This window comes from Solenopsis invicta, chromosome 3 (assembly GCF_016802725.1).
Source record: "Solenopsis invicta isolate M01_SB chromosome 3, UNIL_Sinv_3.0, whole genome shotgun sequence".
Classification (NCBI taxonomy): Eukaryota; Metazoa; Arthropoda; class Insecta; order Hymenoptera; family Formicidae; genus Solenopsis; species Solenopsis invicta.
Window position 1 is genome coordinate 8,190,493 of NC_052666.1, and position 24,080 is coordinate 8,214,572.

Below are 24,080 nucleotides of genomic sequence, written 5' to 3' on the forward strand. Positions count from 1 at the left end.
GTGCCCCCACTTTTCTTATCACGGCGCACAGCGTCACAGTCATCTCCTCATAGTGATACTACTTGTCGATCTCTCTCCACCATCACCATTACCACCGCAGATAGCTGCCCATAGCAGCGCGATCAGTGTTGTTATCTTACTTTGATCTTTTTAACGTTTAAGCTTTAATAAATTTACGATTATACAGAGGGAATACTTACTACTACTACTACTCTTCTATCGACCAATTTTGTTTTTTAATTTTTTAAGACTTATAACTGTTTTTAAGCTAATTTATGAGAGGTTGTTTTTTAAAAATACACATTTATTAAACATATATATTTATTATATATTCTTAAAAATACAGTAATTTATGTAGTTTGTTTAATAATCAAAATAATTTTTTATAAATTAATTTTCTTAGCTAGTTGGAAAGCATGCTCGGCATCCAAGCATTATGCACATGAACACAGCGGCGTAATCAGGTTTATTTACTCTAAAACCGATGTATTGGCCGCAGCACTGTAAATAATAATAATTATTATTATTATTAAGTAGCGAATATGCTTAAAAAATTATATAATGTACCAAGTTATATACTTACTTGATAACTTTTTGGGCGGTGTAAGTTCTGTATATCGTTGTTAGCTCGATAAAAATAATGTGGAATTCTTGCTCGGCAAATATCGGATATTTTATATTTACTTCGTTACAAATCTGTTTTTCAAGAATACTACGTACAGTTTTAATAAAATGCGTTACGGAATGTAAATCCATTTTAAAATCATTTTTTGACACTTCTATATTTATCCGCTTGATTAAAATATCTTTACAATAATTGACGCATTCAGTGATTGTTTCAAGTTTTTTCAAACGTTCATTAATGCATACACATATTTCTTTAAGATTATCAAAAGTGTTTTTTGGATTATTATTGCCCGTGGGTTAAATTTTCTTCTCTTTTATGCAGCGTTTTGACGATTTTGTATATCAAGCTCTTCCCTGTAGTAATTTTGCAAACCCTGAATAATTATAAATCGTTGACCATATGAAAATGTGAATAGTAGTAAGAAATCTTCTTTTATAAATTGCTGATCACACATTTTCTCAGCCACGTCATCAGTCGAATGAAAATATTCGGATATAGTGTTAAAATCGTTCTGGAAATTATACCAGGCATTTGTTTTAAATGACACGCCAATAAAATCTTTTCCGATTAAACGAGCCGCTGGATATAAATTGCCACTTTGTTCCTCTTCAAATCCGATAATTACTTTTTTACCGAAAGAAAGATTTAATTTATATATTTGTAACGAACCGCCTCCCTCCCCCCCCCCCGCAAACCGTCCGAACCGTCCGGCCGAACATCCGCCGGACGGCCGTTAAACGGCGCATAGCGCCTAATAAATACACGAATCGGAGCGAACAAGCGATCGCTCCCGCGCTCTCATCTTCGCGCGCACGCGCTCTCGTTCCCGCGCCGTCCGTAGCCACGATATGCGCGCGTGGTCCGGAGCGAGAGACCCGAGATCGAGTGGCGGGGATGCTGCCGCCGGACCGCTCCGCCGTAACGCGCCGCGCATCCCCCTCACCACGATCCTCGGGTATATAAGGCGACGTTCGCTGGAGGCAGGGACCTGATCCGCTTCTGGCCGGTCCGCCGAACAGAAGTCTCCCCAGGTTGTCACTGAGATCGAGCGCCTCGGTCTCCGCTAAGTTACTTAGCTGACAGCTGCTTCCGAGTCCGATCCCGCGCTCCGCTTCCCGACTCGTCAACCTGGGCTCAAGTACACTTGGGTCCCGTCAAGTCACTTGACACGAAGGCGATTCTCCATCCACCCCGCCTCCCGAGTCCGACGCCACCTCACGTACGGGGGTACGGTGCTCCGTGCCTCCACCAAGCGCACTTGGCGTGAGGGGGTGTCCCCCGGCGAACATTCGCGGTCTTAACCGCCTCGCGACGGTCCGCGCTACGAAGCTAACGGAGAAAACACGAATCCGTGTACGCGCCGCGCTCACCGCTCCCCGCGCCGCGCTACCGCCGAACGTCACGGCCACGAAAACAAGGCCGCCGGGATTCGCCGAAAAACACGCGACTAAATTCGCCGAATCGCGTCTCGCACAACAGGTGCACCTGTAAACAGATTCCCGCGTATACAGACTACGCCGAGCCGAATTACTGTGTCACGTCCGTCCGCGCGCTTAACCGATATAACGCGGGATACATGTATCGCGTCCGTCCGAGCGTCTAGGAAAATTAAGTATGTACCGCGTCCGTCCGAGCGTCTAGGAGAAGTAAGTTTGTGTCGCGTCCGTCCGCGCGTCTTGTAAATCTGAGTTCAACAAGTTTGTATCACGTTCGTCCGCGCACTCGAACACAAGGCTCTGTACCGCATCCGTACAACCGCCGATGCCAAATGTAAAAACGTCGAGTAGAATAAACACGTTGTTATTTTTCTACCTTTAAGAAAACGTCTAATTCCTCCAAGCGACCTTTCGCGCCCGATTCTGTACCGTCGACCGTCCGTGCGCGAAACACGGTCGTTACATATTGTAGGTAGAAGAAGTTGTTTCTCTACAAATTTGCACGAATTACTTGTTTCACATGATTCGGAATTGGTACAACTGCTATCCGTTTTTCGTTTTGCCATGTCGTTAGTCACTGTACAATATATCGCAAGGTACTTATTAGCTTAATTAACAAACGTCTAATGAACGCTGTGCTGTCGATCTTATACACTGAAGATCAGTGCAATAGTGGGGCAGAAGGATTACCTATAAATCTTAATATATCATAGTGCCGCAAATCCGGACTCCCCAAAGTTAACACATAAAACAAACACATGCACGCGTTAGGTAATATGGAACCGCCTGCTACACGTCTCGCGATAAAAAACGAGTATCCCATACATTATTACGTCATTGTTTGGGCTTGTACATCCTGTGTGGAACAAAGCAGCGTTTTTATTTCATAGATAAACAAATAACAAATAAACGATAATAAAACACGTTAATATTAGAATTTATTTAAAACCGTTAATAATATAATATCTTTTCCCTATATCTGGTATTATATTATTAAATGATAAATTCTATCCTTAATCTAATTTATTTCATTATCTATCTAGCTATTTATCTAGTTAGTTATTAAAAAACGCTGCATCAGATATAATTGACACCATTCACTCTATCCTCGCTCAGGATGCTGAGGCTGCGGCTGAGGCTGAGGTGTGGGTAAGATGGCACCGATAGATGTGTCGGAGGAGGTGAATGAATAGACTGAGAAGGAAGAATCTATTTTATTACTATTATTGTTTCCGTGTTACAAAAACGTATTTAAATATAAAACTTTATACAGCCCGTTCCGGAGATGTTTGCGATGTCTTGTCATCAAAAAACTCACGAGTAGAAATCCTGAGAATCAGCTGATGCTGCAGAAATCTTATAACTTGTTAGAGAGCATTTTGTAACATTTAGTATATCGAGAACTTTGAGCGAATAAAGTTCTGTGTTAAAATGAATCTCTGCGAAATAATTATTAAAGTACAGAGTGTTTTAATACCGCGCTCTTTATATTTAGGCGTTTGTAATAGAGCCTGTTGTACACATTTACGGAGTGATTCGCGACAAACTTTATTAAAAAAATTTTAATTTTTAATCAATCATACCACTTTACGTAATATTATAAAATGTTTTAATCACGGTTTGTTCTCTGGTGATCGCGACATCCTACATATTATTTATAACAAAATTGTGCGACGTGACTTACAAAATACGGCTTACGTTAAAATGTATCCAGATATGATGAACGACGTAGTAAGTATAACAAATTTGCAGAAATTGGCTGCAATTCGCTCATCTTAACGTATTAAGAGAGAGAGGAGGGGGAGAGAGTAATCGAAATAAGAGATATTACATTTTATTAGACATACAAGAGATGCTAGCGAATGACAAGGACGATACATTTCTAATTGAGTGTATCGAGCAATTTGAAACCTGTATTTCAACCACGAACCCTAACAATAACGAATTAATCAGCGAAAATAGCATCGCTGATAACACTGCTAACACTGCCAATATTACAGATAATACTGGTACGATTAATAAGAAAAACAAACACGATACAAATAATGATTGTAACGACGCTAACGAATTTTTAATTGAGAATGGAGAGTGGATGTGGCAGGAATTTCTAAAACTTCCTCAACCAACGGCGTTAGAAACGATACAGAGTGGTTACGCTAATGAAAAACCATTTGACGCTGTACAAGATGTCGGCTTACTTAATAACGCCGTTTACGCTGATAATAATAATGGTACGAGTTTCAATTTTTATTGCGGAGTATATAAAATTAGTTATATCTAACAAGCTTCTAATGAATGATATTGGGTGGGTATGGTCAGAGTTTCCGCGGTTTTCTCAGGAACTATCATTGGAAATGGAACGGGACGTTGATACTATACAGACCATCTCTATGGTTAGACCCGTGACAATAACAGACAAATCGTCGGAAATGGTGCAGAACAATGATGAAGATATACAAGGCACCTCTTTAGTGGAGTCTACGACAATAACAGACGAGGTCACCGATACTAATAACGGTAAGATATTTATATTTTATTGTTAAATAAATAAATAAATATATATATATATATATATAAAATAAGATCATTTATATGATGCAGGGTCTGTACCTGTGAGTCATATATATATATATATATATAAAATAAGATCATTTATATGATGCAGGGTCTGTACCTGTGAGTCATACGACGGAGGTCGGAAACTCGTTTAAACACCTTGAAGATTAAGTTAGTAATAAACACATAAAAAAAACTAGTAGAAAAATTAAAATAGTGATCATTAATGTATTACTACAGTACAAGTGGGGTGTGGTCGCTCTACTGCTGTAGAAGTGGGGGAAAAAGAAGAGTTGCACGAGATTAGGAGAGAAGGCGTGATAGATGTGGACCCTATTGAAGAAAGAGACGCGTTACAACACGCTCGAAATGAAGTCAGAGATCCAATAACATTTAATATATCGAGCGAGAACCAACGCTATTTCCAACGGTTTGATGCGTACAGTCGTGAAATAACGCTCGTTATTTGTCAGGCTCCAGAGACTATCGATCCATTAATGTGGTTGGATAAAGTACTTGCAGAAATACACGCATGTCTTACAAATTCGAGCGATCCTGACGATTACATAGGTGTAACATTTACAGCCGATACTTTTTCACTTGGTCCAGTGTGGTTATCTTTTCGTTATGTACGCGATTTTCAATATATAGACTTATGGGCGCTAGTGAGCCGAGCCGCACAAAGCAATACAAATTTTTGTATTAACGATAGCTGTACGATAACATGTTGTGTAATACGTGGCGTAAACGGATGTTCGCGAAGAAAATTAACCCATGACAATGTGGCAAAACGGTCGATATTAACGATAACAAATACCGATAATTTATGCCTCCCACGTTCTTTAGTAACAGCTTTGGCATATGCAGAACGCGGTAAAATTCGTTCGGGTGAGTTACATCGTTATTGGATGGCTATACGTTTGGCTAGGGGTAAACTACAAAAAGAAAAGGGGCGCGAGCTTGTAAAAAATACTAAAATAAATATACCGCCTAATGGTTGCTCTATATCGGAGTTAGAATATTTTCAAAAATATTTAGCAAACTCGGGTGTAGCTATAATTGTATACGAGGTTGAAACGCTAGGGCATGGTGGAGAGCCTTTATATGATGGGACGGATTATGTAATAAGTTCATTCACCAGCGTCGTACATACGATACGTGTTCTACATTATCGAAGATTACACCATTTCGAGCCGATTCTAAATTTACGCGCCGCTGTAGGAAACAGGGGTTTTTGCGTGTTTTGCAGCGTATACTAGAATAAGCGATCATAAATGTTCGCGCAAATGTAATCGTTGTATAGGCCAACCACCGTGTATAATAACCGCAAATCCCCGTATTAAATGTAATTCTTGTAAACGCTCTTTTTATAACAACGATTGTTTTCAACAGCATTTAAAAAACCCGTACGACGACACAAATAAGAGAAAAAAAAATAAAAAAAGTGTTTGCGATACATTAAAAATATGTGACACGTGCTCAAGATTTATTACAATAGATAAAAAAAGGGAACATGATTGTAACGCGGTATATTGCAAAACATGTAAAGATTTTTGTCATATTAACCATTTATGCTATATACAGCCTATAAAACAAACTACCGATAAACGACCAAAAATATTGTTTTTATTTTATGATTTTGAAACACAATAAAACACGCGCATTAAAGGGGATGATAAAAAACGTGTACATGTACATATGTAAATTTATATGTTGTGCAACAAACATGTACTTATTGTTTAGAAGATAATGATGATGATGATATGACAAAATTATGTCATATATTGCGGTATACGTGAATATGTATTTGATCAAGACCCTCTAAAGCAATTTGGTGATTTAGCTACAAAACCACTACGCTAATTTAGTCGTACAATTTGTATCGCTCACAATGCAAAAGCTTTTGATGCTCAATTTATTTTGAGACATTTTGCTACGAGAGGTGTAAATGAGATGCCGTCAATAATACTAAACGGTACAAATATCATTGTAATGACGATAGGGCACACGACATTTCTCGATAGTATAAATTATCTTCATAGCCATTAAGTGCTTTACCAAAAGCTTTTGAACTTAACGGTTGTACTACAAAAGATATATTCCCACATTTATTTAATACACCTGAAAATCAAAATTATATAGGACCGTTATCAGATTTGAAATATTATTCAAGTTGCTATATGCAAAATAATGAGCGCGAACGGTTTTCATCTTGGTATACTAAAGCAAAGCAATTAAATTATATATTTGATTTTAAAAAAGAAATCGTACATTATTGTAAAAATGATGTGACGATATTAAGTAAAGCTTGCTTAGCTTTTCGTAAAATGTTTATTAAATGTGGTAAGGTTTGCCCTTTCAAGGAAAGTATCACAATAGCATCAGCCTGTTCATGCGTTTATCATAAAAATTTTCTTCAAAAAAATAAAATTGGTATTATACCAACGGGTGGTTATCGTTGGGGTCAAAATCAATCGCGTAAAGCTGTTTCTTGGTTGATTTGCCTTATGACACCTCAGTAATAAACGCGCGTTGCTATCTTGAAAAAGGCCGACCCAAAACTTATTAGGTATATATGTGAGTGTGCTTTAAACATATTACGCGGTAATGTTAAACACTCTTAAACACTCATATAAGCGTCGTTTAAAGCGTCATGCGAGCATATTGCGTCGATTAGTTGATAAAAACGCTTTTTGGAAGAATAAGAAACGGCTAATCGTACAGCGAGGTGATTTCTTATCTTTATTATTAGCGCCTATATTAGGCATATACCGCACCGTGTTATCTCGCCTTATAGGTGGAAACTAAAAAATAATGGAACACGCAACAAAAATGGTCTTGATACCTGAAGAAAAAATTGCGCAATTAACACGGACATCGAATGATAGAACAATTAAACGTTTGGTACGACGATAAGCAGACTAGATGAAGAAATGCTTGAAATTCTCAATTCAAGCAAATTTGCGGACGAAAGAAAAAAATGCAAAGCTTACTTGCAAACGTTACAACGTTACCTGTATTTTGTAGAAGAAGCAAAACGCAATATATCTACTAAACCTATTAATACTTTGATTGACACTGTTTACAAAACAAAGCAATCAAGATATTCGGAGATATCAAACCAATATCGTCGCTAACCGATGATTTGCCTATAGAATTTGTTATACCAGGCCAGGGGGAAGAATACATCGACTTACTACATACCATGTTATGTATCAGTGTTCAAATAAGACCGACCGTTTCCAAAGAAATTCCAAAAAAAGAAGAGACATCAGGTGCTGTTGATAAGCTAGTAGGACCCGTCAATAATTTTATGCATTCGTTATTCAATCAAGTAGATGTATTTTTCAATCAAAAACTTGTAACACCCCCAAATAATGCGTACGCTTACAGAGCTTATATAGAAACATTGCTTAATTATGGCCCTGCTGCAAAAAACTCTCATTTAACAAGTGTGTTGTGGTATAGCGATACGGGTCGTGAAATGGCGCAACGCCATCCATCCATCTTAAACGCAGGTTTTCTAAAACGGTGTTCGTTAACAGCTAATGGTAAGAAAATTGACCTTATGAGTCATTTACATTGCGATGTTTTCAATCAAGAAAGGTTTCTGATAAACGGCGTAGAAACGCGTTTGCGGATGGTTCGATCAAGAGACGTTTTCTGCCTTATGAATCAAACCGAACGAGGTTTCGAAGTTCATATACTCGATGCTACGCTACTTGTCAGACGTTCAAAGATTTCACCAGGTATATTATTAGCCCACGCTAAAGCTCTTTCAAAAACTACAGCAAGGTATCCTCTTACGCGTGTTGAAGTAAAATCTGTATCTATACATAGCAGCATATATGGTCAAACGCTCGACAATGTGATACTTGGCTAGATACCAAAACGTTTAATAATCGGTTTTGTCGATAATAGAGCATTCAACGGAAATCGCACGCTTAATCCTTTTAATTTTCATCATTACAAAGTTATTTATTTATCTTTATACGTTGACGGCACACAAATACCTAGTAAACCGCTACAACCAGATTTTACAAAAGAAGGCTTGTATATGAATGCCTATCACACACTCTTTTCTGGAACGGGTATACATTTTCTAAATGAGGGTAATTCTATTTCTCGTGAAAATTATCCAAATGGGTACTGTCTTTTCGCATTTGACCTCACACCGGACCTTTTGGCAAACAACAATACGCACTGGAATTTAATGAAACACGGGAACGTTAGAATTGATGTGCGTTTTGAAGAAGCGTTAAAAACTACAGTAAATTGTATCATTTACGCCGAATATGATAATATTTTAGAAATCGATGCTTCTAGACAGGTAATTGTAGACTATAGGGGATAAACGCTGCCGAAAGCTGAAATGAGCGCACTATGGAAACGGGTACTACTGGAACAACGACGTCTCGAACAAAGAACGCAAATATTTACCCGGCAGTCTGTATCGGTTTTTGATCGTGTATAGTACTACAGCTTATATTCAAAATAACAATCTTTTACAAACACACTTACAAATATGGATATCGTTGTCGATATACAAGGTTTCAAAGACGCTGAAGAATCTTTCTTTCCAAAAGAAGTTGCTATTGTCTCTATAAACACAACCCACTGTGCTCATTGGATCATCGCGCAACCGTGTTCTTTTATTGAACTATCAGATCGTTCAAAATCTCAAAATAATTGGCTTAGTAAAAATTTCCACGGTATTGAGTGGTATGAAGGAGATACACCATATAAAAACTTACGACGGCATTTGAGAACGATTGCACAGTTTATCAACCGCATATTCACTCGGGGCTTCGATATATCAACATTTCTTCATCGTATTACCAGCAGAAACGTTATAAATTTAGAAGAAGAGAAAGAATGTCCGCCATTTCATCAATTACTTCGATTAGAACAGACCTGCCTTATTCATAACATAAAAAGTAAAACAAACAATCACGAATATACATGTGCTTTAAATAACGCATTAAGCCTTGGAAAATGGCTTAGAGAATACGGTCTTTTGGATTCTACATCATTATTATCATTGACATCACCGTCATCACTACCCGCACCATCGTTTTCTACGACTTGGTGTAATCGTAATAATTATCATAATATCAAAGAAGAAGAAGAAGAAGATATTTTTCCAGTCAATTCTTGGTGGTTATGAACACCCACCAATTACGAGCAGCTCTACAAAATATACCGTGCTATACCATAAACGTTCACGCCTCTGACGAGATACCAGCTGTGTGGAGTAAGCCTGCGGCTATTATTGCTAATACCGATGATCATACAAAACCCAGGACACACTGAGTCGCTATGTACATCAGAAGAGACGGCATCGGACACTATTTCGACAGCTATGGGTTGCCACCTATCATCCCCCCAACATCTCAAACGACTTAGAAGAAACTGCAAAATCATACTCTACAACCCTCAACAATTTCAAAGCAACACTTCTGACATGTGTGGACAATTTTGTGTCATGTTTACGCATCTTATGTGTACTGGGTTTGGCATGCATAAGTTTCGTGATATTTTTTCGAACAATTTATCACGAAATGATAAAATAGTTCGCGACTATTATAATTCGTATGTAAAACGTCATCAGCATTACATTTCTAAAAAAAATCAATTTACGGGTGGCGTAATTCAAATTCGTACGGGTCGCTGCGGTCTCAAAATTGTTATTCACAAAAATATATCTTGCATTCCGCACAAATATGTAACCACCTAACAATTACAAGAATTGATGTTTTGAACGATATTTTGAACGATATGGACAGTTTGCGGTGCGGGAACGGGCGCGAACGGTCGCCTGAGGGAATTAGAATTCGTGTTTTGGTTGATATGAACCAAAGTACGTTTATTCAGAACACAAGGCACGATGAGATCTACATAAGTCTCGTACATATATGGTCGGTAGTACGCAGTACTGTCGACGGTGTGATAATCGAAAACCCGGAGACGCGGCCGGGCGGTAATTAAAACGCGAAGCTTAACTAGTAATGAAAACGCGCGGACGGACGTGACAATGAACTTCGGAAATTTATTTACATGATCGGCGAACGCGGTACGGAAATCTATTTACAGGCTATTTATATAGCGCACCTGCCACGCGAGACGCGGTTCGCGGAACGGCGTTGGGTTCTTTTCTTGGAACCCCGGCTGCCTTGATGTTGTGGCCGTGAAACTAGCGCGAGACGCGGCGTGTTGTGCGGTAAGCGAGGCACGGCGCGTACACGGATCCGTATGTTGACTTCGGTTTTCGCGCGGCCCGTCGCGAGGCGATTAATACCGCTAGTGATCGTCGGAAGACACTCCCTCACGCCAAGTGCGCTTGATGGAGGCACGGAGCACGGTACCCCCGTACGGTGGCGTTGGACTCGGGAGGCTTAGAGGATGGAAGTCGCCTTTTCGTCAAGTGCCTTGACAGGGCCCAAGTTTTGCTTGAGCCTGGCGAGTCGGGAAGCGGAGTCGGGATCGGTTGCGAGCTAAGTGGCTTAGCGGAGACCGAGGCGCTCGATCTCAGTAGCAACCTAGGAGCTTCTAGTCGGCGGACCGGCCAGAAACAGATAAGGTCCTTGCCTCCGGCGAACGTCGTTTTACATACCCGAGAATCGAGGCGAGGGGATGTGCGACGTGTTACGGCGGAGCGGTCCGGCGGCAGCATCCCCGCCACTCGATCTCGGGTCTCTAGTTTCGGGCCGTGCGCGTAGAGCGTGGCTGCGGACGAAGCGGAAACGAGAGCGCGTGCGCGCGGAAAAGCGAGCGCGGGAGCGATTATTTGTTCGCCCCGATGTCGTGTATCTTATTAGGCGCTGTGCGCCGTTAATTGCCGTCCGGCGGGTGTTCGGCCGGACAGCTCGGACGGTTAGGTGGTTTAGGGGGGGGGGGGGTTCGGAAGGCGGTTCGTTACAAAGTATTGGCTTCGCAACTATGTCAAAAAAGCGACGCGAGCGCCATCGCGGTGAGCCCGGTTGCAAGTTCTTGATTGGCCGCTTCACATCCATGCATGTCAAAACGTGTTGGAGCGGTTTGTTTATTTCAGAAATAATTTAAAAATGTCCGACCAAGACATATCAATTACAAGTTTTTTCGAAACTGTCGACACCAGTTTCTTTCGTAATGAAAGTTTGGCTCTGGGAGACAATTTAGTAAAAAGTTGTCACGTAAGTGAAGTAAAGGGAGAAATTCGTGGCAAATCTCGCCGAATTCTTAGCAACATTTTAAAAACCACCCCCGGAGCCTAGGAAATTAGAAAAAACAATGCTGTTTATAAGCCGGTATTTAAGGTATTTTTTTTCTTCCATTTATTTACCTTATAGTATATGTTATGTTTAGACATAATGTTGTCAATGTCAGTTTTCACTAAATTTTTTTTTTTTGCCTTTTGTGAAAAGTGTCTAAGTGAATTTTTTTGCGACATTTTTCAAGCCCGTAATTTAATATAATATTAAAAATTATTTTTTCTAGAAATATAATCTTGCTAGTATAAACAATTTTTTGCAGACATTCATTTTCCTAACTCTATATTAACAATATAATTTGAAAATTCCTATGCTTAATGTTTTTTTCCAAATAATAGTATCCAAATTTATTCACGAAAATTGCATGTTGAATGTGTCGTTGGTGGTGATTTATTTCCTTTATTTTTTTTCAAATGTAATAATTGGCTTTATTTTCAAAGAAGTCTCAAAAAGTATACTTTGTGCGAAAAATGTATTTTTGGACATTTTTGCAATAACTTTTTTCATACTTTTTTGCATGATATGTTTATTTGTTGTGTGTTTAGTTGAACCCTAACAGAACAGTGCATGATACGAATTGCACACACAAAGGTGGAAGAGGTTTCTGTAGACATGTAGCTGCACTATGCATTTTCGTTAACATAGAAAATACTTGTTCTAAAACTGGAGAGCCAATGAAGTGGAATCGGCCTCCACAAGTGCAACTAGATCAATATCATAAAGGGGCTGCAATGAAAGAATTATTCCCACCGAAACAACATTTTCGTCTAGAAGAAGAAATATTTCAATTTGAGAACGTCGCGAGCACTGTTACAGAAGCACATTTGCAGGAAGATAGTCCTTTCATTGAAATGATCAAAGCCGAATTTGAATGTCAAAATGTATGTGACGTTATTCAACAAGAAAAAAAACAATTTCAGCATGTGTTGAATGACGTTGTTCACGGATTGTTTATTTTACAAAGTTCTATGAGCAAAATTTATCAGTGTTACAAGTCCACTTTGACTCCTGCTGAAACAATTTGATTAACAAAAATGAAATGCCCCACAGAATTGCGACAAATTTATGAAAATGATATTAAAGTTAATAAACAGAAATGGCATGACATTTGTTTAAAATCCATGCGTCAAAGTGAAACTTCTATCTGGTTTTGGGAGAGGTTTCTTAAAATTACGAGCAGTTCTAAAGCACATAAGATCAAGATTAAAAAAACCAATTTTGATATTTTGGCGAGTAGGTTCATCAAACAAAAACATAAAGGCAATTTGAACGCTGCTACGTCGTATGGTTTAAGTAAAGAACACGAAGCTCGAAAATTTTTGAAGAAAAAAAATCATTGAAAGTCTATGAAGTCGGCTTGATCATTTCAATAAAACAACCTTTTCTGGCCTGTAGCCCTAATGGAATTATTTTTCAAAATAATGAAGTAAAACTCTTGGAAATAAAATGTCCGTACAGTTGCGAGAATACCTTAAATGTCGATTACAAAGAAAAGAGGTGTATGGTTTCGTATTTGAATTTTGATGAACTTGGAGCACTTCAACTATCTCTGTTCTCTTATGTATTTTACGCAAGTCCAAGTATCAATGTATTTGATTGCTGCAAAAAATGTCATTTTTACGTTTATTCGCCATTGAGCCAAGTGTATGTGCAAGTTAACAGAGATGAAGCATTTTTAGCAGAAGTTATTCCTAAAATTGAATGGTTTTACATCACACACGTCCTTTCTTTGTTGTCAATAAATAAATGATTTAAGAATTGAAAAAGAAACCCAAACTTTTATTTACAGTCAGTTTTGTAATACATAATTTACTTTTATGCTGCAACTTACAATTTTTTTCTGTTCTTAATTCATTAATTAAGCCATATATGTTATCAAATACTTATGAAAATGAATAAGAGTAAATAAAAGTGGCAAATACTTATGAAAATCTATAAATCACTCCACTGACATTATGATTTACGTATCAAAGGTTCTTTATTATTTGCAAGAATATACGCAACGTACATTGTAGTATTAATGTAATTGAACAAATCAACGTGACGTAATTGAACATTCACGTGATCTAAGATCTTAAAAATTCTCAATCGTTGTATAGCTCTTTCAACGTGTATTCTAACAGATGCAATTTCATACTCCTCTAAAACTTCTTCACGCGAAAATTGTGGATTTACACAAAATGGTGGCATTACGAACATGCCACCACTTTTCAGCTAATCTGATTTTATCAGAGGAAATCCTTTATCTGTAAGTATCTCATCTCCTGGTTCAATCAATTTCAAAAATTCTGAACGCGTAACTGCATTTACATCTGACATTCATTCCCCAAAACCATTGGAAATGTGATTAATCCAGAAGGAGAAATTGCGATTAAATATTTGATAGAGAAATTGGACTTATAACTGGAATACATCAAAGTTCTTTGTTCTATTGTATTAGGCGTTTTGCAGTACAATTCTGTGCAATCTATTATTGCGCGGCAGTAAGGGTGATTCTGAAAACTTTTAGGCATTGTTTTTTCAATTACTCATTTGGATGGCCAAAATAACCAAGATTTGCATTCTTGGTAAACAATTTGTATGATAGAAAATATTTGCTGCTGATGATCTAGAAATTTTAAAAATATAATTGAGAGCTGAAAAATGGAGCCCCAACTTTATTTTCATCAAAAACAAAAAGAGCCTGTTTTGCATGCTTATCTTTCTAATAAATAAGGGCTGAGCTTCTTTATTGGCAAAGACAGCAATAAACAAGATAGAAAGAAAAGCTTTTGTTATACCTGTCAATTGGTTCATTGATGAATCATCTGCGATGTCGTCATATCCAACAAAACCAAAAGTTTTTTGTTCACTATTAATACCGACAATTTTACAAGATACAGAATTAGGGATAACTTTTTTTGCTGTGATTCCTTACTCTTATCTCTGATGCAAATACATGTCTGTGTAAAAACATCATTCGTACACTTGTCAGATAAGCAAATTAAAATGGTCTTACTTCCACCGTCGTCTGTACAAAAATCCAAGTTTGCTTTGATAGCTACATCGCGTTTTTGTGGAGACATACTCAAAACATCATCATTTGGAAAATGTTCAGGTATTTGCTTATCTGAAACAATGTAATAACAATGTTGTTACATTTCATATTTATTTACAACACTAATTTTGCATTAATTAGATAATTATTTATATTATCCAGAGATTATTCAATATTACATATTAAAATAACTACTGCAAATTTGATATTTATACTTGTTATATGTATGAATTATTTAATAAGAGCGATAATGACAAAATTATGTTAAGAGTTAAATGTGTTGATTTGATTTCCAATTTTCTAACTATTAATTTTTCTGTTATATAAATTTAACTTTTCTGCAAAGGCAAGAAATAAATTCATTAACTCATTACTTACAGGTGTGTTTGAAAATATAAGTAAAAATTATACTATAAAGTTGACGTACAACCTTCAGCTGCGTGCTGAATTAACTCTTGCGTTTCTTTATTCTGCAGTCTTTTTTCTATCCTTTCCATTCTTGATTTGGCTGACAAAGTTTGCGGTTTCACGGAAATATTGTAGGGTTGTATGACTCTGTCGTTGGATTTTCAGACTTTTTGCCATTTACGAAATGGTCACTGCAATATCTGGTATTTTGTGTAGGGGTCCAAACCCTTTTGCCGTGACTAATTTATAAAAAACAAAAATATAAATAAAATCAATTTTTTCAAACACTTTTTTTTACAATTATTCGCTGTTCCTTTCACTTACGTTTCTTGACGCACAAAAATTATCCACTTTTTTTGCCTCTTAAATTGATGTGGCCTATTGGGAAACGAATAAAACACCGAATTGGGATTTTTCAATTCTGTATTTGGGCAGCCCGATACACAGCACAATTGCCCTTTGATTTTTTTCGACGTAATCAGCACTAACAATTTATAAACACTTTTTGTTACGATAACTGACAAGAGCTGCCAAATTTTACGCTGTATTTATTATTATTTTGGCCAAGCAAGAACTTGTGTGCTACACCACACGATGGCGCATCAAGCGACGGTTTCGAAGCCAATTGTATGACATACATGTATCTCTTCTCTGAAGTTGGCTGTCTTGTGAATCATTGACATCTCCTAAATTTTGACAATTATTATAATTATTTTTAATATCCTGTAATATTTTTATTTGATTATGACATGTATAATGCATATACTAATTTGTATTTAAATACGATTCTATTAATAAAACATTTCAATATCATGGTAATTACTTTAATGTACTAACAAGTTTACAAAAGTGCAAGAACACCCATTGTCATTGTACCGTCGCTGAGCGCGTGATCTTTAGACTACATGATTCGCCTACTTTAAATATTTCTTATTTGAAAAGAATTATAGCCTCGACATTTTCGTATTAGAATTTTTGTTTTATTTTTATGTAAAGAATCTCGTAGCGTATTCAATGTTAGATATTTTGGAAACACCCTGTATATTGCACACAGTACCACAAAACTATTATTATTGCATACAATATCACAAGACTATATGTATATTAGCTACTTAAAAAGTATTGAAATAAGATTAGAACAATATACTACTATTGAAAAACTACATACTATTATTGAAAAACAAATAATAAATACCTGTTACAGTAAGTTATACATACATACTCATACGCGCTCGTGTGTGTGTGTGTGTGCGTGCGTGCGTGCGTGCGTGCGTGCGTGCGTGCGTGCGTGCGTGCGTGCGTGCGTGCGTGCGTGCGTGCGTGCGTGCGTGCGTGCGTGCGTGCGTGCGTGCGTGCGTGCGTGCGTGCGTGCGTGCGTGCGTGCGTGCGTGCGTGCGTGCGTGCGTGCGTGCGTGCGTGCGTGCGTGCGTGCGTGCGTGCGTGCGTGCGTGCGTGCGTGCGTGCGTGCGTGCGTGCGTGCGTGCGTGCGTGCGTGCGTGCGTGCGTGCGTGCGTGCGTTCGTGCGTGCGTGCGTGCGTGCGTGTGTGCATATGCGCGTGTGTTGTGTATGTATGTATAGCTATCACTACAATTTTATTACTTCCGGCACTTTGAGGTGCTCATCGCCAATGTGCTGCAAAAAAACAGAAAAAATTTATAAAAATATATAAACATTTATAACATATATGTTTAATAGAAAGTAAGTTAATATATTTTCTTTATTAAATTAAATTAAAATTAATCATTTGTAAACGAAATTTTATGACGTTATGTTATATCAACAAAATCTAATTAGTTAAAATTTACATTCATATAAAATAAACCAAAATTAAATTACCATTCAATTTTGAAAAGCATTTTATTTATATTAAATTAGAAATTGTTTAATCTTTAAAGTTAGATTATTCAAAACAATTATATCAATGATTGCCAAATTTAATATATTTGTAAAACTATTATGACATAAGAAAGAAATATTGTTGTTATATATGGATATGTACAAATAAAACGTGATATTAGGAAATATTTGCAACAGTAGGTGCTTTTCAGCTACGAAACAAGTCGACACTGTGTAACACAGTGTGCATTAGTGTAAGAAAGAAAATTTTAGTTATCTTACTAATGGGCATTGTGTTACACAATGTCGACTTGTGTCGTAGCTGGAAAGCACCTACTAACATCCTGCATGATCCTGCATTTGGCGCAGCGGCGTCATATGTCCCAGTGGCATTGCGCATCCTGGGCGTCTATCACGTATTTTTTGGTAACATAGTTCACTTTTAGATTTTCACCGATGGCTGTCTCACAGTTGCGCACCGTTCATCATTTTCACTGCGATCATGTGGCGAAAGAAATGATTAGTGACATTTCTAGAAGTGGTAAAGGCCTATTCACATCAAAATATTCCAAAAACCACATTGAAGACAATTTTGAGACTGTAAACATAACCTTAATATTTAGTAAGACAAAGAACACATTTGTTGAATAAGTGAAACGGCAATAAGAAAGACAATTACTAATACTTGTAAGTTGCAGTAATTTATTAATTGATTAATTTATAATACATAAACTTTCATTTAAAAAATTTCTTTAATTCAATATAATTATTTCAGTTTTAAAATGAAAGTTACATATAAGCAAAAAGAAATGTTGTTAAATTACAAGGAATCACATCGAGAATTAATACAAAGACGATTAAGTAGAAAATTAAAAAATCGCAGGACAATGGTATTATTATCAATGTTTAATGTTTTATATCAATAATATACTCATTTAAATTGGGATATGTACATAATATGTAATAAATTCGCTTGCAGAAAGATATGTGGGATGTGACCTAACAAATTACTTGAATAGTTCTGCAAAAGGTCCCAGAAAAAGTGCTGAAGATTGGAGAAATGTGAAAGCGCTATTTAAAAATTTTACCCTTTATTTTTCAATTTTTGACATTTTTTAACTAACTAATATCCGTAATAATATAAATAGTTTTTATAAAAGAGCTGGAATAACTGGCGAATTAATGTTCTCAAAAAGGAGACTAAGAGAAGATATCATTGAATTGGTACACGTGGTGGTTCTCCTATGAAAGTTAATATTACTGACATCGAAGAAAAGCTATTGGTGTTACTGACACCCGAAAATGCTAGACTTGTGAATGTGCTTTAGGGAAGAATTCCAGCTTTAAAGAAGCCACACATCGAGCAGGTATTTCGCTGTAGATTTATGTTATATATATTAATGTGTATATATCGCAACAGGTAAATTTTCAGAAACATTTCTAACATCTTCAAAATATAATATTTACTGAAAGATATCGATGCTGTATGGACAATACATTTGTGTATTTTTTGTTACTTTAACATATGAAACTATTTAAAAATATGTTATAAGTATTGTATGTTGATTGTGGTAGTATTAGGATAATAAATTATATTTCTTTGAAAAAAAATTATAATATACAGAAATTGTTATAATATAGTATATAAGATATAGTATATAGTATATAAGATTTTTTATTAAAAAAATATGAAAAATATTAAGAATGGAAAATATATTATTTTGCAGAGTATTATGAAAGATTCGCACAGACAATTACAATCAACAAATGTGTGTGAATTCAAAAATAGATCCGTTGAAATTCAACGTATCTATTTTCGAATTCACATACATTTGTTCACTTGAAGACATCCAAAATGATGAGCTGCAATTTGTCAAATGGTATGAGTTTTTAAATGAACCTGCACCCAATGAAGGGGCCTACACATTAAGTTTTGCAGACAAAAATAAGCATTCTTCAATTTAAAAAAATATAAATTCAGATGAAGCTAATAAGGAGAACATGAATAGCAGAAAATCTAATCAGTTATTTGGGTCAAAAAAAAAAAAAAAAAACAGCTTCTGTGCCTTCATGTACTACTTTTACGTCAAACTCGCTAAGTGGCATGTCTGCACAAATGTTACAAGTGCAAGAGGAGAAATTGTTATTAAACAGCAAGAGTTACAAGCTAATCGCGATATGCTTGTAGTCCAACAAAAAATATTACAAGAACTAAGGTACATGAATTCAAACATACAGGTTCTATCTGATAATTTATTTTTCTCAGTGGAAAACTAAAAAAATGAGCAAAATGAATACGGTACAAATTAAAAAAGCTGCTGTACATTCATATGTGACTTACTTAGAAATATAATTACTCTAACCTACTATACGAACTAGAGAACCTAGAGGTTCTCTAATACGAGCTATACTCTTAGTATAAGTGTCGTTGTGTTCAAGACAAATTTCTATCGCAAGATTCTTGTGAATACAGTTAGAATTTTTATTTTTCCTTTCTTGTAACTCTTGTTTTGATCAGGAAAGCTGTTATTGAAAATATTAAAATGTTTTTTATAAATGTTATATAAATAATAATTTTTGTGTTAATTAATTTTAAAAATATTTGATTATAATATATATTTTTTTATTTTTATATGAGTAAATCATATTCATTCCAAGACTGTTATGTAACAATAACTATACGTTTTAAATATATTATGATATAATGATTTAAATATAAATGATATTAGATAATAAGAAAAACTCAATACCAGAAGAATATTAAAGCTAAAATAGACTTAATAATATTATTTAGCACTTTATTTACGTTTTATAAAAATGTATTATTTTGACAAAATAATAAAAATAATGTTCTATGTGAAATATCGATGTATCAATGCTTCCCGAACTTCCTGCCCTGCTTGATCTCTACCGTTAATGTCTTATGGAAAATCATCATCTTCTATATCATTGATATAGAAATCAACTTTGAGGACATTATATTCTTTTTGCAATATTATGCAAAATGCAAGCAGCATTCACTATCAATGTTGAAAGATTGACAAAGAAAAGTTATATCATTTATCTCATTAATATTAATTAATAATTTCTACAGTAAATTATATTTTTTAATAATAGTTGAATACCTGCAAACTCTGGTTTATAATGTAATGCTCGTTCTTCCCTTAAACATCTCCATCGACCTTTAAGCACGCCAATGCAGCGTTCAATAACACTGTGGAAGTAGAATATAATAACCAGTTCTAACCCTGGGATCTCAAGAGGGTGCGGGGAAAGGGGGATATTTCGGGTCGCGCGGGGGGATCTAACCGGTGATAAGGTCACGCAGATGGACCAAACTGAGGTGGGGGAACGTGCGGGGAGAATTTTTTGGGTCTCGCGGGGGCACCTAACCGGAGACGATGTCACGCGGGTGGACCAAACTGGGTAGGGGTGAGGCGAGGGGGGATTTAACCAAAGACACGCGGGCAAACCTAACTGTGGGAGGGGTGGTATCCGGTGTAGTTCTGCGTAATCGTTATTATATGTTTATATAAGCAGTGATAACGATTAAATAGAATTAACGACGATCATCGCCAATGTTTAATTAAACAAAGACCATGTTTTTAGCCAACGTTTAAATAAACCTGCCGACACCTTTGAAATATGCCGCGTGGAGGCAACTGACCATTCAATGTAAATATGGACCATGTACCATATTTGTCCCTCTATTTACATAAACATAATAAATCACACCGCGGAGAGGGGGAGGGGGGGTATGAGTGTACTTTTGAAAGCGGCGGTTTCTTTCAATGTCTGTCATCACCAAGGGGATGGGGGAGAAGGAGATAAGACTCGCGATACAATGGCGAATATTTTGTTGGGTAGGGGATGTGCGCGGCTATTTCCGCGAGGCTTGCCGCCGCCGCCGCCACCGCTCGCTATCCTCTAATAATTTTTAGTCAAGGTGGATGCAAGAAAGAGAAGCGCCAAACAGCTCCTTCGGCTGTGCTAATGACGCGTTGAAATAATGTTTAGATTTGTTTATGTTACATCAGTTCTCTTTTGTGCGCGGTCTCTCCTCATTCGTTTGCAGTTTCTCGTTCGCTCGTGCGATCTCTCTCTCGTTCGCTTGTTACTCCGTGTGCGATCTCTCTCGCTCGCTCGCTCGCTACTCCATGCGCGATATTTTGTTTGCTTGCATATGCGCTCTCCCACCCCGTTGCAGTTTGCCCGAGGAGAGTTTTGTCTCGAGGAAATAACGCTGCCCAAATTTTTGTGGTGCGTGGAGGGGATGCGCGCGGTCTAACGCGGGGTTCGCTGGCGCGATCCGCCACCCGCTGCCAACACCTGCCATCACTTATCACCACCCACCGCCGCTGCCACCTGCTGGCGCTCTCCCATCCTCGCTCGCTCGCTCGATTTTTCCGTACACGGTCACGGGCATACTTGCGTCACAGTTTAGATATACAAGTTCCGACACTGAGCATCGGCATCTGTGATGTAGCGGATGACAAGATCACGTAATCGTAGCCATATTAAGAATTATACACGCGCTTACAGTTGAATGCTTTATGAGCTATAGATGAATTATGCATGTACCACAAAAAACAAATTTACCCAGTGTAACAGTGCAAATTATTTCATCCTTGTTCAACATTAGCAAACAACAAGGATAAAATGATTAACTGTTTCAAATTATATCAAATGTACCGCTTACTGAAAAACGTACATATCTTATGTAATAAATGAATAACTTTTTGTCATAAAATTTATTGTTATTTAAGAATAAACTAAATCTTTTATTATTATACTATTATTAAGTTACATAATTTTTAAATAACATGAAAAATTATTTTATTTTATTAGCATACAATAAATTAATTTATTACTGTTTTATTTAATTAACTCTAACAAAAATTTTAATGTTTAAATTTCTATTAATTTTTAATTATAATAATTTATATAACACGTTTCGTTTAATTGATGTTATTTTCTTTATTCTTGTGTTTTTGACTCTGATCGAAGTTTTTGGAATTCATGTATGTTATACAGTTATAAGAGCAGCCATCTTCTCTGTGGTACAAACTGACGACAAAAAAAGTGGAGTGTCGGAACTGGTATATCTAGACTGTACTTGCGTGTTCAGTCTCCCCACCTGCTCGCTCGTTACTTTCGCTCGCTTGCTCGCTCGCTCGATTTCCCGTACGCGGTCACGGGCATGTTTGCACGTTCAGCCTCCCCACCCATCTGCTCGTTTCTTTCGCGCGCTCGCTCGCTCACTCGCTTTTTCCGTCCGCTTGTTTCTTTCGCGCGTTTTCCTCGCCGTATGCGACCTATCCCCCGGCCCGCACCCGCTGCCACCCTGCCGCTATCGCTGTTTTCGCAATATTTTTTTAAAATGAGGGGATTGAAGATAAGGTGAATAAGAGAGATAGGAGACAAAATTGGTACATAATTTAAAATTTAAATATATATATTTTGAAAAAAAATTTTTACAAATAAGAAAATCAATTTTTTTAAAACTAGAAAAATATTCAACCGATACATGTAACATACAATCTAAACAAGAAGGCCTATTCGGTCATAGCTGGATCTCAGTGCTTTATGTGATTTTATATTCTTTCTCAGACTCAATCAAACTGCGCACCGTTACTTTCGCTAAGACACTCGTACCGGAGATTCGGAAGGTCCCAGGTTCGAACCCTGGCTGAGGTGATATTTTTTGCAATAAATTCTTTACATTTTTTTCAGGAGGAAAAGGGTTAATATAGATGCTAGTAAATATCAAGTATTATTAAAATTACCTTTTCAAAAAAAAGGTAAAAAAACCGCCTATGTGTGTTGCGCGTAACTTATCTTGAAATTGTGTAATCTAATAAAAATAATATACGTTTATTCAAAAAATGTGTGAAATCTTTAAAAGTCCGCCTATTATAAAGAGAATATACTTCTTCTACAAAATTAAAATAGTAGTATTTGTATTTTTTTTTTAACATTTCTATTCTAACTGGTAATATCTTTAACTTTTATACAAAACCTACGTGGTTCTATCTCTGTATTGTCATTGAAAAATCTTTGTATTTTAAAAATTTAAGAGATAGCATTTTTAATTCTCATTGAAAAATTTTATTCCAACCCAATGATATTTCCTTAAATATTGTATAATTTAATTCAACCTAAATGCATTTTCCAAAAAATTTTTTAAAGAATCAAAGTGTACTATCTTTGTATTTCCATTGAAATCTTTCAATTTTAACACAAGTGGTTGTATTTAATTTTAATAAGTTTTAATGGAATATATAAGATTTAATTTAAAAGATTAAAAAGGAAACGGTACAAAATAAAAAAATTTTATTGAAATAAAAAATTTTTGATGTACAAGAATATGGCGCTGCTAGATAGGAAAAACAATGAAAAAAATTGAATAATTTCTGTACAAACCTAATTGCTATTATCTTTGTATTGTCATTGAAAATCTTCCAAACTAAGTGGTATTTAATTGAAAATAAATAATATATTAAAATTTTGTAATCTAATTTAACCTAAATAATTTATATTTTAACAGAATCTTTATTTTTTTTAATAAAATCCATGTGTAAGGGGCTGGAGGCCCGTGCCCTGGATGTCACATCCCCAGGGCCTGCGCCATAAGCCGACCCCCCCGGAGTACCGGGGGCACCCGTACCGGTCATGTTTCGGCGGGGTGGGAGATACGCCGGTCGGTCCAGCCGTCACGGGAAGTGGGATAAATTCAAAATGTCCAAGATAACAAATAACAAAGTGCTGAAAGTCACCCTTTCGAGGGGTGACGTTGATGCGAGCGCCAGCTCGCGGAGTACGACGGGAGGGATGAGGAATTCCTCATCCCTCCCGGACCTCCAGGGGGGTGTCTCACCCGCTGAGGGCAGAGACGCCACCGTTTATAGGAGAGGACCTAGCATGGGGG